Source organism: Protopterus annectens, chromosome 8.part0 (assembly GCF_019279795.1).
Source record: "Protopterus annectens isolate FY-2018-M chromosome 8.part0, PAN1.0, whole genome shotgun sequence".
Lineage (NCBI taxonomy): Eukaryota > Metazoa > Chordata > Ceratodontiformes > Protopteridae > Protopterus > Protopterus annectens.
Genome location: NC_056741.1, coordinates 683,242,157 through 683,255,268, shown reverse-complemented (window position 1 = coordinate 683,255,268; position 13,112 = coordinate 683,242,157).

Genomic DNA, 13,112 nt, shown 5'->3' with positions numbered 1-13,112 from the left:
ACTGAAAGCCACCTGATCCCTACACCACAATAGTTTTAGCTTTACAAATCCCAGGAGTGGAATTTGAAAATCTAGGGGTTAAAGATGCTGGGCCCACATGTTTTTTTAGGAAACACTGAATCTTTCACATTTGTAGCCTGGCAAGCAGTATCATCAGGATCATAGAAGTCATAAGGGCTAGAATTCTGAGGAATTATCTGATTGAAGCTAGAGCCAGACAAGAAACATTCAGATCTACATCCTGACATGTTTCCATTTTGTCTTAAATTAAAAAGGCTTTTTGCACGGTATGTATTTATAAGGCATCTTAAAAACACAATCCTGTGTAACAGAGTCAGATAGGATTTCTGTATGTTTATCTGAAACCCCAGATGGGTTAGGAGGGATGAAACTTTTGTTAAGGACTCCAGGCATCTGGACAAAGACTCTACATAAATCTAATAAATAACGGACATCTAAATAATGAAAATGTGGATACCTTGTAGCCTGCAGTGAGCCATCCCAGGAGCTAAGCACTTTATAAATCCTCTTGGTGCACTGGCTAGCCCAAAGGGTAATGCAGAAAATTAATAGGGTAACCAAGACAGACAAAATCATAGGAATCTCTTGAATTTGTAAGTTATTGGAATGTGATGCTAAGCATTCTTGAGGCCTGAGGTTACCATAATACAACAGTCTGTGATATGGGGTAACAGTTGTTTCAACATCTTGATTTGTGGAACTTTCACATAGTGATTGTGGAAGGAAAGATCCAAAACTGATCTCCATGAGTTCTTTTTTTGGGATCAGAAAAAAATCTGGAACAAAAGCCCTCTTCCTAAGTGTTCTGCAGGAATATGAACCATGACGCCTGTTTCTAACACACATTGGAGCATCTGAAGAAACTACTTTGTTTAGTTTCGAGGATGAAAGGGAATCCAGATGAAAGGAGGGAGTGAATCTATCCATTTCTAACCATGTCTCTCCTGAATCACCTTATAACCTGTCTGAAATTATCTGGCACCAAGCTGGAGCACCGAGGGACAGATTATTTGAAAGTGAAAGGGGAATATCGTAGGTGGAGTGGGAAAGGTGACGAGGTCTTAGCCTTAGTCATTCAAAAGCTGTGCCTAACCGTTTTTTATTTTTGAGAAATTCCCTAGTTTTTTAGGCTTGGGGTTATTACCCTCCAGCCATTTTTTTCTTGGGTGCCTACTTTTTATTAGGCTGAGTTCCCTGCTTGCTCTGTCCTTTGAATAGAGGTTTTAGAAGGGAAGAATTCAAGGACCTGAAAAATCCTAGAAACTCCCTGCATTAAGTTACATCTGTCATCCCATTGTCTGAGTATCTGACTGGCAGCAGGCCCAAACAGAATGTATGAGTCATGAGGATAACTCAAAATGTTTGATTTTAAGTCATCTGAAATGTTTTGCTTATGTATCTGATAGCACCCAAAGGTGGAAAAGCCTGAAAAGTACCAATCATATTTATGGCAAGGGTCCATTATGATCCTCTCCATGGCTTTGCAGATAAGGCTTGTCGAAGCTAATGAGCAGAGCTGGTTGCAGGGTCCGGTGGAGGCACACATGCTTTGTGAGAAGTGGGACCACAGTTGCAGTGTGCCACTCCCTGGGTACGTATCCAGAGGTAAGACTATGATTAAACAGTCAGTCCTAGCTGTGGGTTTTAATTCCTCATTGAGTTAAATTGGAGACACACAGCCGGGGACACCATCCCGGGTCCCATGGATGCTGTGTTTTTGCTTTGAAGAGAAACGGCCCAGTTCTCACTTGGTACGTTGGAGATGTTTGGGGGCTGCAATGCGGCTTGGTATAGATATCTCTCTCCTTTGGGGAGAAAGTTTGCACTGAACCTGTCAGCCAGTATGTTGGCAATGTCTGTAGGATCATTAATCTTGCATCATTTTGAACTAGTTCTGAGCATATCTGGGAGTTTCCTCCCCAGGTTTCTAACATAGCTAAAGAAGGCCTTATGATTGTCTTTTTGAGTCTTTAGCTATTTTCTCTCAAAATTTGCTTTGGATGATTTTTTATGAGAGCTCTTAGTTTTTACTTATAGTGATCAAGGGTGTCTCTTTACCTTTTTTAAGAGATTTTGCTCTATCTTGTAATTGTTAGCTTCACTCCTTTTGTTGTAGAGTTTGTTTATGGCTGGGGTCCACCAGACTGGGTAACGCCTTTTACCTTTGGTACAAAGAGTCTTTGTTTTGCTTGGGATTGCCTTATCCATGCAGTCCATGCAGGTGCTGGTAGAAGGCATTTGTAAGTGATTCAGCGGCTTGAGTACTGTTTTCCATGTCGCTCGAGGCCTTAAAGGGCGAGACCACACTAGCTCTTTAGAAGTGTGAAGTCGGACTTCGAGAAGTTCTTTACTGTGGTCTTTTTTATTTCAGGTGGGGTGGGATGAGAGGGACCTCCAGCGAGGTATTAGTTTGTGATCTGATCTCACCAGTGAGGGAGTATACTTCCGATTGTTGAACATTGTGCTCCCATGTTCGTGATGATGAGATCAAGTATGTTTTTCTCCTCTGTGGGGATGGTGACTAGTTGTTCCATGGCATTTGAGTTTATGAATTCCAGGAACTTTTGAATTTCTAGGGTGTTTGGGCTTGGAGTAGTGTTCCCAGTCTATATTAGGTAATTGAAGTCACCTAGTATGATGGTGTTTGGAGTGATACATTTATCCCTCTAGTGTTTTCAGGAAGGCCATGTGAGGTTCCTGAGTTTGTGAGGTGGTGGCCTGTAACATGCTACAATTTTGAGAAAGCAGTCTTGCCTATGGTTAATTGCACCTGGATGGTCTCCAATGCATGTTCGCGTTGCCACCAGTCTTGAGGTGTGGTGTCCTTGATGAATATGGATACCCCCCTCCTTTCTTGGTATTGTCCGGATTTTGGAATGGAACGCATGATAAGAGGTAAAACCTGATAGTGCTGGGGTGCTCTCAGGAGCCTTGAACCAGGTTTCTGTCACTGCACAGACATTTGTATCCTGGCAAGCAGATCATCAGGATCATAGAAGTCATAAGGGCTAGAATTCTGAGGAATTATCTGATTGAAGCTAGAGCCAGACAAGAAACATTCAGATCTACATCCTGACATGTTTCCATTTTGTCTTAAATTAAAAAGGCTTTTTGCATGGTATGTATTTATAAGGCATCTTAAAAACACAATCCTGTGTAACAGAGTCAGATAGGATTTCTGTATGTTTATCTGAAACCCCAGATGGGTTAGGAGGGATGAAACTTTTGTTAAGGACTCCCGGCATCTGGACAAAGACTCTACATAAATCTAATAAATAACGGACATCTAAATAATGAAAATGTGGATACCTTGTAGTGTGGAGTGAGCCATCCCAGGAGCTAAGCACTTTGTAAATCCTCTTGGTGCACTGGCTAGCCCAAAGGGTAATGCAGAAAATTAATAGGGTAACCAAGACAGACAAAATCATAGGAATCTCTTGAATTTGTAAGTTATTGGAATGTGATGCTAAGCATTCTTGAGGCCTGAGGTTACCATAATACAACAATCTGTGATATGGGGTAACAGTTGTTTCAACATCTTGATTTGTGGAACTTTCACATAGTGATTGTGGAAGGAAAGATCCAAAACTGATCTCCATGAGTTCTTTTTTTGGGATCAGAAAAAAATCTGGAACAAAAGCCCTCTTCCTAAGTGTTCTGCAGGAATATGAACCATGACGCCTGTTTCTAACACACATTGGAGCATCTGAAGAAACTACTTTGTTTAGTTTCGAGGATGAAAGGGAATCCAGATGAAAGGAGGGGGTGAATCTATCCATTTCTAACCATGTCTCTCCTGAATCACCTTATAACCTGTCTGTCTGAAATTATCTGGCACCAAGCTGGAGCACCGAGGGACAGATTATTTGAAAGTGAAAGGGGAATATAGTAGGTGGAGTGGGAAAGGTGACCAGGTCTTAGCCTTAGTCATTCAAAAGCTGTGCCTAACCGTTTTTTATTTTTGAGAAATTCCCTAGTTTTTTAGGTTTGGGGTTATTACCCTCCAGCCATTTTTTTCTTGGGTGCCTACTTTTTATTAGGCTGAGTTCCCTGCTTGCTCTGTCCTTTGAATAGAGGTTTTAGAAGGGAAGAATTCAAGGACCTGAAAAATCCTAGAAACTCCCTGCATTAAGTTACATCTGTCATCCCATTGTCTGAGTATCTGAATGGCAGCAGGCCCAAACAGAATGTATGAGTCATGAGGATAACTCAAAATGTTTGATTTTAAGTCATCTGAAATGTTTTGCTTATGTATCTGAATAAGTCTCCTCAAAAGAGTAGCAGAAGCTCTGGAAACAGTATCAGCACAATCATACATACTCTTTACGGCATGTTTAGAAAATTTATGCAAGTTAGACAGAATCTGATTCACATTAGACTGCATTCTGGGGTCAGGAAAGAAGATAATTATTCCAGTCTTTTAATGAACTTTCACATATAGCCCTGGTAGTTCAGGATTCTGAAGGCTAATGTGGCAGAAGAAAAAAAGTCTCTTAGCTCACCTGTCCAAGAAGCTCCCCTCCTTATCCCAAGAACTGGGTTAGGGTGAGTTAACTCATTACATCGGTAGCGTCTCCTCCAGGCATTTCTACCCCTCCTACTACTGCTCTCTCTAAAGTCAAATATTACTTGTTCTTAACTTGCATTATTTTTAATAAACATGAGCCACTAAGGGTATCAGATATTTTATCTTGAAGCATTGGAAATGAGCATACATGATGCTTAAACTGAATTGTACTGTCTATTGACCTTTGTCAATGATGGTGATGACTTAATTTTTGGTTTCCTAAGGCTAAACTACTAGGAGTCAAAGACCTACTAGGAGTTAAAAAAGACTGGATGCTTTTTCTTTGCTAGAGTCATAGGTCTAATAGCAGCAGGATCAACTCTAAGAAGAGAATACAAAAATGTATTTGCATGTGAACTTTTATACAAATATATATATATATATATTTTAGTAACTGATGAGAGAAAATTAGGAGCACTACAGGCAGCTTTTAATGCATCCTTCAAAGCAGGCAAAACTGGAGGATTGGTTGTACTACTAGCAACTTCTTGCTCAAGTAAATCATAGTATGTACCCAACTCTGAAGGAATATCAGTTTCTTCCCAAACAAATATGCCCCTCAGTCTGGAAACAGTCTCTGAAAAAGAGCCTGCACTGGTGCTATCCATAGAAACAGTCTTGGGCTGTAGAATTCTGGAGTGAGATAACCCTTACTCTATCAACATCAGATTCATCAGAAATGCATCCTCTTCCATAGAAAGAAGTGCAGCAGTATCAGAAGAAGACATATAGCACACAGAGACGACTGACTGTAATAAACTCCTGGCTAGATAAGTAACATCATTTTTGCAGACCATAAACATTTATTTATTCAAAATATTAGTAACTTTCAGTTTCTTTTTCTATGTATGTCCCTATTTGGTAAATGGCTAGGGCACAGCATATCATCCTGAACAAAATGTTGCTTTCCACAGACACCTCAAGAACACCCTGTTGAATGACCTCACATACCCAAATTAGATGGCTCTCTCATGCCCATGCAAAACACTGGAAAAGCTTTAAAGGACATGTTTGACCCTTGGTCTTTAGTGACTAACAAGGTTACATCAAAGGGATTCAAGGAAATAGGTAAGTCGTCTGAGTAACCAGCAGTGACCATTGAAGAGTCACCCACCATCAGCTGAGGCATAGCAATACCTTGCAGGGAAGGCACAGACTTGTGTTTTAATTGTTTTTCTTTTTTATGTACATCAGAAGGACCAGCAGATCTGGGGCAAATATCTATGCTGTAGCTGTGGAAGAAGCTGTTTGTCAGTAAGCTATGCCAGAAAGAGTTGGTAGGAAGGTATATTGCCACTAGTAAGCATAAACAGCACACAGCCTTTCTATTCCAATCAATTTACCTCACAAGAAAGCACACAAGCAGCACACAAGAACTCCTTGTCAAAAATTAGACAAGATTAAATAAATTAGCTGCTGTGTAAAATCGTGCAAAACCTAAGCAAGCCAAGTATGTGCTAAAGTATTGATGTATAGTCATGTCATCTTTCTGTAACAATACTTTCCAACTGACCAAAAACACTTTAATAATAAGAAATAAAGTTAAATATAGCCATAGGGTACTAAATGACAGCCAGAGCCTAAAAATCAGTCCCTAAAGAGACAGTATCATTAATCAAGGATCATCCATTAATGTGCCTGAAAAGCTGATATTCTCAAAATGACACGCTGCCATTTTGCACAAAAACAGCATAAACATTAACATATATTAATAATAGTCATCCCTTTGGAAAAAACAAAGTACCCATGAACTACCACATACATTGTAGTCCCCTAAATACAGAAAATGTAATAAGGGATCTGGGGACGCAAGTAGATAGTAATCTCTCCTTTGATAATCATATTACCAAGGTGGTTAGAAAATCCTTCTATGTGGCCCACCTAATCACAAAAGGGTTCACATCAGGAACAAAAGAGGTTATTGTGCCCCTCTACTCATCACTCATCAGACCCATCATAGAGTACAACGCCCCATTTGGGATGTACCTTACAAGACACTTGCAATAGCTGGAAAGACCAAAGAAGTACCTCACCAAGTGGATTACTGGCCTCAAATGGATGCCTTATGCAGCCCGACTGAAGAAACTCCAGCTGTACTCAGTTGCATACTGCTTACTCAGAGGTGATCTCTGCCTGACATACAAGGCCATGTCCAACCCAGAATTGATGGACATGCTCCACCTAAAAAAAAACAAATCCCGAGAGCCACATGCTCTAGGGATCTAAACCACACCACAACGATAAATGGGACTTGCTGGAGAGATAGATTCCTGTCCCAGAGACTCCCCATGCTTTGGAACAGGATTCCACCCTACATTAAGCAGAGCCCCTCACTAACACTCTTCAAGAGAAACCTTGGCGAGTGGATGGGAAACAGAAAATTTACCCCAGGGTTCACTGCAGTGGCTCTGCTGGACAGAGTCACAGGGGACTAATCTAAGGGGGCAGTGAAAACCCACACATTCTGGTTAGGCTTACAGATGCCCTCGGGCAGATAGCCTAGTACTTACCTATGAATCTATGAACCTAATATAATTTGTATGCATGGAAGGGGTCCCTCAAAGGAGTCATATCTATCTGACAAGAAGCCTTGGCAAACTGCTGCACCAGTGAAGTCTCAGAGATGCAGCTGCACAAGATGGCAAGAAAGCACAGAAGATTTTTAGTTACTCTGGATGATTTTTTACACCCGTTCAAAAGGAATTAGCATAGAGTTAGCCAGAGTGACTGTGTTGGTGGAGATTAGAGCTTTGGGATGCTGGCTGGGTGCTGTATCCTTTGCAGGATACAACCTTTATGCTGCTGTGATAGTAAGAATGATGAACGTGTCCACTGCTATGTCTCAGTATGAACCTGAACAAGTAGGCTGATGAATGTTTTACCTTCTCTCCATTGCAATATCTTCAATCAAGTTTGCTTAACCTTCACCTTTTGGCCTATTGACTGTTCCAAGTGCCTGTGAATGACAGAGTGGTTACATCTGTAGTAAAATGAATTACTTCAGAAGACAGATATCTGTCTGTTAATGTTCTACTGATCCCAAAAGGCCAGATTCACCTATTTTGGGAATTTGCATGAAGAATGTGATGGAGACTAGAAATTATGGCTTGTCTTCCCTTCTACCTCTGCTCCCTTCACTGTCTATATTTAATATTCTCAAATGCATAAGAGATTGGAAAAGTTGTTTTTTTTCCTGTCAAGGTACTGATTTAAACATCAATATGATCTGGAAGTAGAGTACAGAATTCAAGCCATTATTTCTTAACAACGAATTTGAAAAACAACACAGCAGCAAGATACATTTGTCAGGATAAATACTCATTAGGTTTGAGTTCTCTCACCTCCACACTAAGTATGTTGCATGCAATGAAGAGAAATAGTGTATTATAAACTTCTCAATAATGCATTGGATCTAAAAGCCTTTTGTAGTGCGAACACTGTCGTGTGTGTGTGTGTGTGTGTGTGTGTGTGTGTGTGTGTGTGTGTGTGTGTGTGTGTGTGTGTGTGTGTGTGTGTGTGTGTGTGTGTGTACATATGCCATAGGAAATGGGAATGGGAAATTATGTGAAATTGTGGGTGCATTCTTAATAAAGTCAGGCATTAGTGATACATTATGGACTTTGGAAGAGACCTCAGGGTTCTCACTTGTGTAACTACGACAGTAAGAGAAAGAAAAAAATGATAAGGTGTTTAGTTTAAAATCCATAAGTAAATACTAGGCAAACAGTCTGCAGATTAGCACATGCCTAGTCAATAATCAGGCAATGACCGAAGGTGACAATCAGTCCCTCTACCTTGTGTCTTTGAATGGTTTTAATCTTAAACAGGCTCTGAAGAGATTATACCTTGTTTTATACCCTGCTATGAAGATGGTTATGGCAGGGTTTTCATTTAACTTCCTGTGTTGAACTATAGAATTGCAATTTAAGATGACATACATTCAGTATTTATTTATTTATTTAACATTTTTTGACCAGGAACGTTTGACTAGGATAGAGCCTATTTTCAGTGGATGCCTGGGGAGAAAAGCTCCAGATGCATGTTTTTGGAATGTGGAAGGAAACCAGAATACCCAGAGGAAACCCACACAAATGCAGGAAGGACATGCAGACTCCATACAGAAGGCACCCCGGCTGAGAATCAAACTGCAGAACCACTTGCTGTGAGGAGACCATGCTAACTGGTGCACTACTCTGCCAGTATTTAAACTGACATGTGAAACAGACAGTGCACCTAAGTTTCAAAATGCTGGATTTCCGATGTTTAATTATGTTTAACACATTTAATTCTCATAATCTTGAACAGCTTTAATATACTTATCAGTATTATACATTTTTTCCATCCTCTAGACTCTGCTGGGTATACCTGATTATACTTTGTGACCACCTTGTGCAGGAGTCTTTGCTTCTTCTACCTCTAGTGTGTTTTTCTAGGCTTCCTTCTCTGAAAGTTGTCAAATGTGCAGCAGTTTCCCCTGACAATGAAACTTTATTTATTCATTCATTCATTCATTCATTCATTCATTTCTTCGTTTTGGCAAGTGGAATCGATGTACATCTGACTTGTGTTTTTACTGTTTGCCTCCAGAGTCTGAAGTTATAGCCAACAGTTTGCACCCTTCATGGCAGCCTTAAACCAGTAATATCAGATCACCATTCTTACAAAAGCAAGTAATATGTTAATTATGACAAGTCACTTGCTGTCTTCTAAATCATTCCTTTCTTCTTACAAAACCATTTGGAACAGCACAAAGTACAATTTATATTTTAATATAGATATCACTTCATCTGCATATCCATGAGTATTACTTCCTTGCAGGAAAATAGGCATCTTTTCCCTACACAAGGCTCTGAATCCTGCTTCTCACTGGTGCTATCTATAGCTCATGCTTCAGACATTCCATGAAGTCAGGATTTTGTCTACTACCAAAACTCCTGATTGCTGTGAATCAAATGCTGTGATAAACCTCTCAGTTGGCCCCATGCCTCAGAAGCCAAATCCCATCACTGCCTCGAAACAACTGTAGGTAGTACATAAGAAACATACTGCCATGACAACAAAGGAAAACAGCTGATATAATTTGGTGTAGATCTTCTTTTGTTGATTTTGGTGGTTTTTATCTTAACACACACAGCAATTCATGTGTTCTCCAGAATCAGGATTATTTATGGCAGTATAATACTGTAAGCAGTCTTTAGTCACATTGCTAAATTCTGATTGTGCAAGATGGGACCCAAACGCAGGCCACTGTCATGGTAAGAGGTAGTGCTGCAGTCTAGCACTAGATGCTTTGCTTGCATGAAAGATCAAGTGCACACATCCAATTGATGAAATGTTAAATACTTCCTTATCAACCATTATACACTCTTACCTTTCAAGGGGTTCCCTTGTTGTGCTTAGCTATTTCAAAAAAAATAAATAAATAACTTTAAAATAATGAATTGACACCTGGTTTGTTTTCAGCTGCCATCCAGAAGTAAGGTGCATGCATGGTGTGCTGATGCCAATTATTAGGGGAGCGCAACCACACCTCTCAGTTGTTCTTGATTTTGCACAATGTCTTTGATTTTTATCATATATTTCTGCCCTGCCTCAGTTAAAAATGTTGATGTTCTATTCAATCACTGAGGATTATGATCAGTCAGTAATGCAAGATGTTAAAGTTCATTTCATTTTACTCTGAAAAGTAATGTTGATGCAAATTTATTTGTCCATTTATTTTATTTATTTGGCCTAGAATTGCTAGGCAGTAAATGTCACTCCCATATTCCCATGGGATAAAGGGGATAAAGGATGGATATTATTTTTTAATAAAGCATGTTTTCTTTTACTTTTTGCACTCCTATCCCATGATGAGGTGACAAAATAAAGATGAATCCTAGAGGCAATGGCGGCGTTTTTAAATACATTTTTTCCATCACAGAATGTTTATTTTTACTAACCAATGATGCTGTCAACAATTAGAACACCTGATGGATGGAAACAGAGCAAACCATTTGCTTGTTTAAGTGGTAGGTGTTTAATTGCACTTGATATTTAAGCTCTTAAACAAAACAGTTTTGGCACACACTTTCTACAAGGCTAGTGGTGTGTTGTATGACATCTGTAACAGGATTAATTCAGAAGTAGCTGTGGAGGATGCAAGATAATTGGACAACTTTCTGCCTATAATTCTAGGTTCCTACATACAGAAAGTCAGGTTGGACTTTCACTGGTTAATCTCAGTGTTTTGAGATTCCACTTTTATGCCAAGTAAATAAAATGATATGTTTGGACAACCATTGTGAATGTGCCATTGGGGAGAACAGATCTGCTTTACAAAGATGAATGTTTTTTTTTTTGGCTATTCATTCTAAAATCAAATTCTTTGTTTTCCCAAGTATTCCATTGTGTACAATCTACCTTCCCCATTAAATGACTAATGGCATGAAATTAATATTTTATTTGCCCCGATCCCCTTCAATAAACGCACCATACCAAATGACACTTTAAGACCTTTATTAAACTTCTATAAACATCAACTTATTGAACAATATTTTAATTTATTTATCACAGCATGAATATCCATATAACCATTTACTAGGGCAGCATAACCTCGCTCACTCTAATCAAATAAGCAGCGTCCTCACCTCCACTCACTTAAGGCACTTACAAGCAGCTTCCTCACCTCCACTCACTTAATGCACTTATCAAGCAGCGTCCTCACCTCCACTCACTTAATGCACTTATCAAGCAGCATCCTCACCTCCACTCACTTAATGCACTTATCAAGCAGCGTCCTCACCTCCACTCACTTAATGTACTTATCAAGCAGCGTCCTCACCTCCACTCACTTAATGTACTTATCAAGCAGCGTCCTCACCTCCACTCACTTAATGCACTTATCAAGCAGCGTCCTCACCTCCACTCACTTAATGCACTTATCAAGCAGTGTCCTCACCTCCACTCACTTAATACACTTATCAAGCAGCGTCCTCACCTCCACTCACTTAATGCACTTATCAAGCAGTCCTCACCTCCACTCACTTAATATACTTATCAAGCAGCGTCCTCACCTCCACTCACTTAATGTACTTATCAAGCAGCGCCCTCACCTCCACTCACTTAATGTACTTATCAAGCAGTCCTCACCTCCACTCACTTAATGTACTCATCAAGCATCATCCTCAACTCCACTCACTTAATGCACTTATCAAGCAGTCCTTACCGCCACTCACTTAATGCACGTATCAAGAAGTCCTCACCTCCACTCACTTAATGCACTTATCAAGCAGCGTCCTCACCTCCACTCACTTAATGTACTTATCAAGCAGTCCTCACCTCCACTCACTTAATGTACTCATCAAGCAGCATCCTCACCTCCACTCACTTAATGCACTTATCAAGCAGCGCCCTCACCTCCACTCACTTAATGTACTTATCAAGCAGCGTCCTCACCTCCACTCACTTAATGTACTTAGTAAGCAGTGTCCTCACCTCCACTCACGTAATGCACTTATCAAGCAGTGTCCTCACCTCCACTCACTTAATGCACTTATCAAGCAGTCCTCACCTCCAATCACTTAATGTACTCATCAAGCAGTGTCCTCACCTCCACTCACTTAATGCACTTACCAAGCAGTTCTCACCTCCACTCACTTAATGCACTTATCAAGCAGCATCCTCACCTCCACTCACTTAATGTACTTATCAAGCAGCGTCCTCACCTCCACTCACTTAATGTACTCATCAAGCAGCATCCTCACCTCCACTCACTTAATGCACTTATCAAGCAGCGTCCTCACCTCCACTCACTTAATGTACTTATCAAGCAGCGTCCTCACCTCCACTCACTTAATGTACTTATCAAGCAGTCCTCACCTCCAATCACTTAATGTACTTATCAAGCAGCGTCCTCACCTCCACTCACTTAATGCACTTATCAAGCAGCGTCCTCACCTCCACAAACTTAATGTACTTATCAAGCAGCGTCCTCACCTCCACTCACTTAATGTACTTATCAAGCAGCGTCCTCACCTCCACTCACTTAATTCACTTATCAAGCAGCGTCCTCACCTCCACTCACTTAATGCACTTATCAAGCAGCGTCCTCACCTCCACTCACTTAATGTACTCATCAAGCAGCGTCCTCACCTCCATTCACTTAATGTACTTATCAATCAGCGTCTTCACCTCCACTCACTTAATGTACTTATCAAGCAGCGTCCTCACCTCCACTCACTTAATGCACTTATCAAGCAGCGTCCTCACCTCCACTCACTTAATGCACTTATCAAGCAGCGTCCTTACCTCCACTCACTTAATGCACTTATCAAGCAGCGTCCTCACCTCCACTCACTTAATGTACTCATCAAGCAGCGTCCTCACCTCCACTCACTTAATGTACTTATCAATCAGCGTCTTCACCTCCACTCACTTAATGTACTTATCAAGCAGCGTCCTCACCTCCACTCACTTAATGTACTTATCAAGCAGTCCTCACCTCCAATCACTTAATGTACTTATCAAGCAGCATCCTCACCTC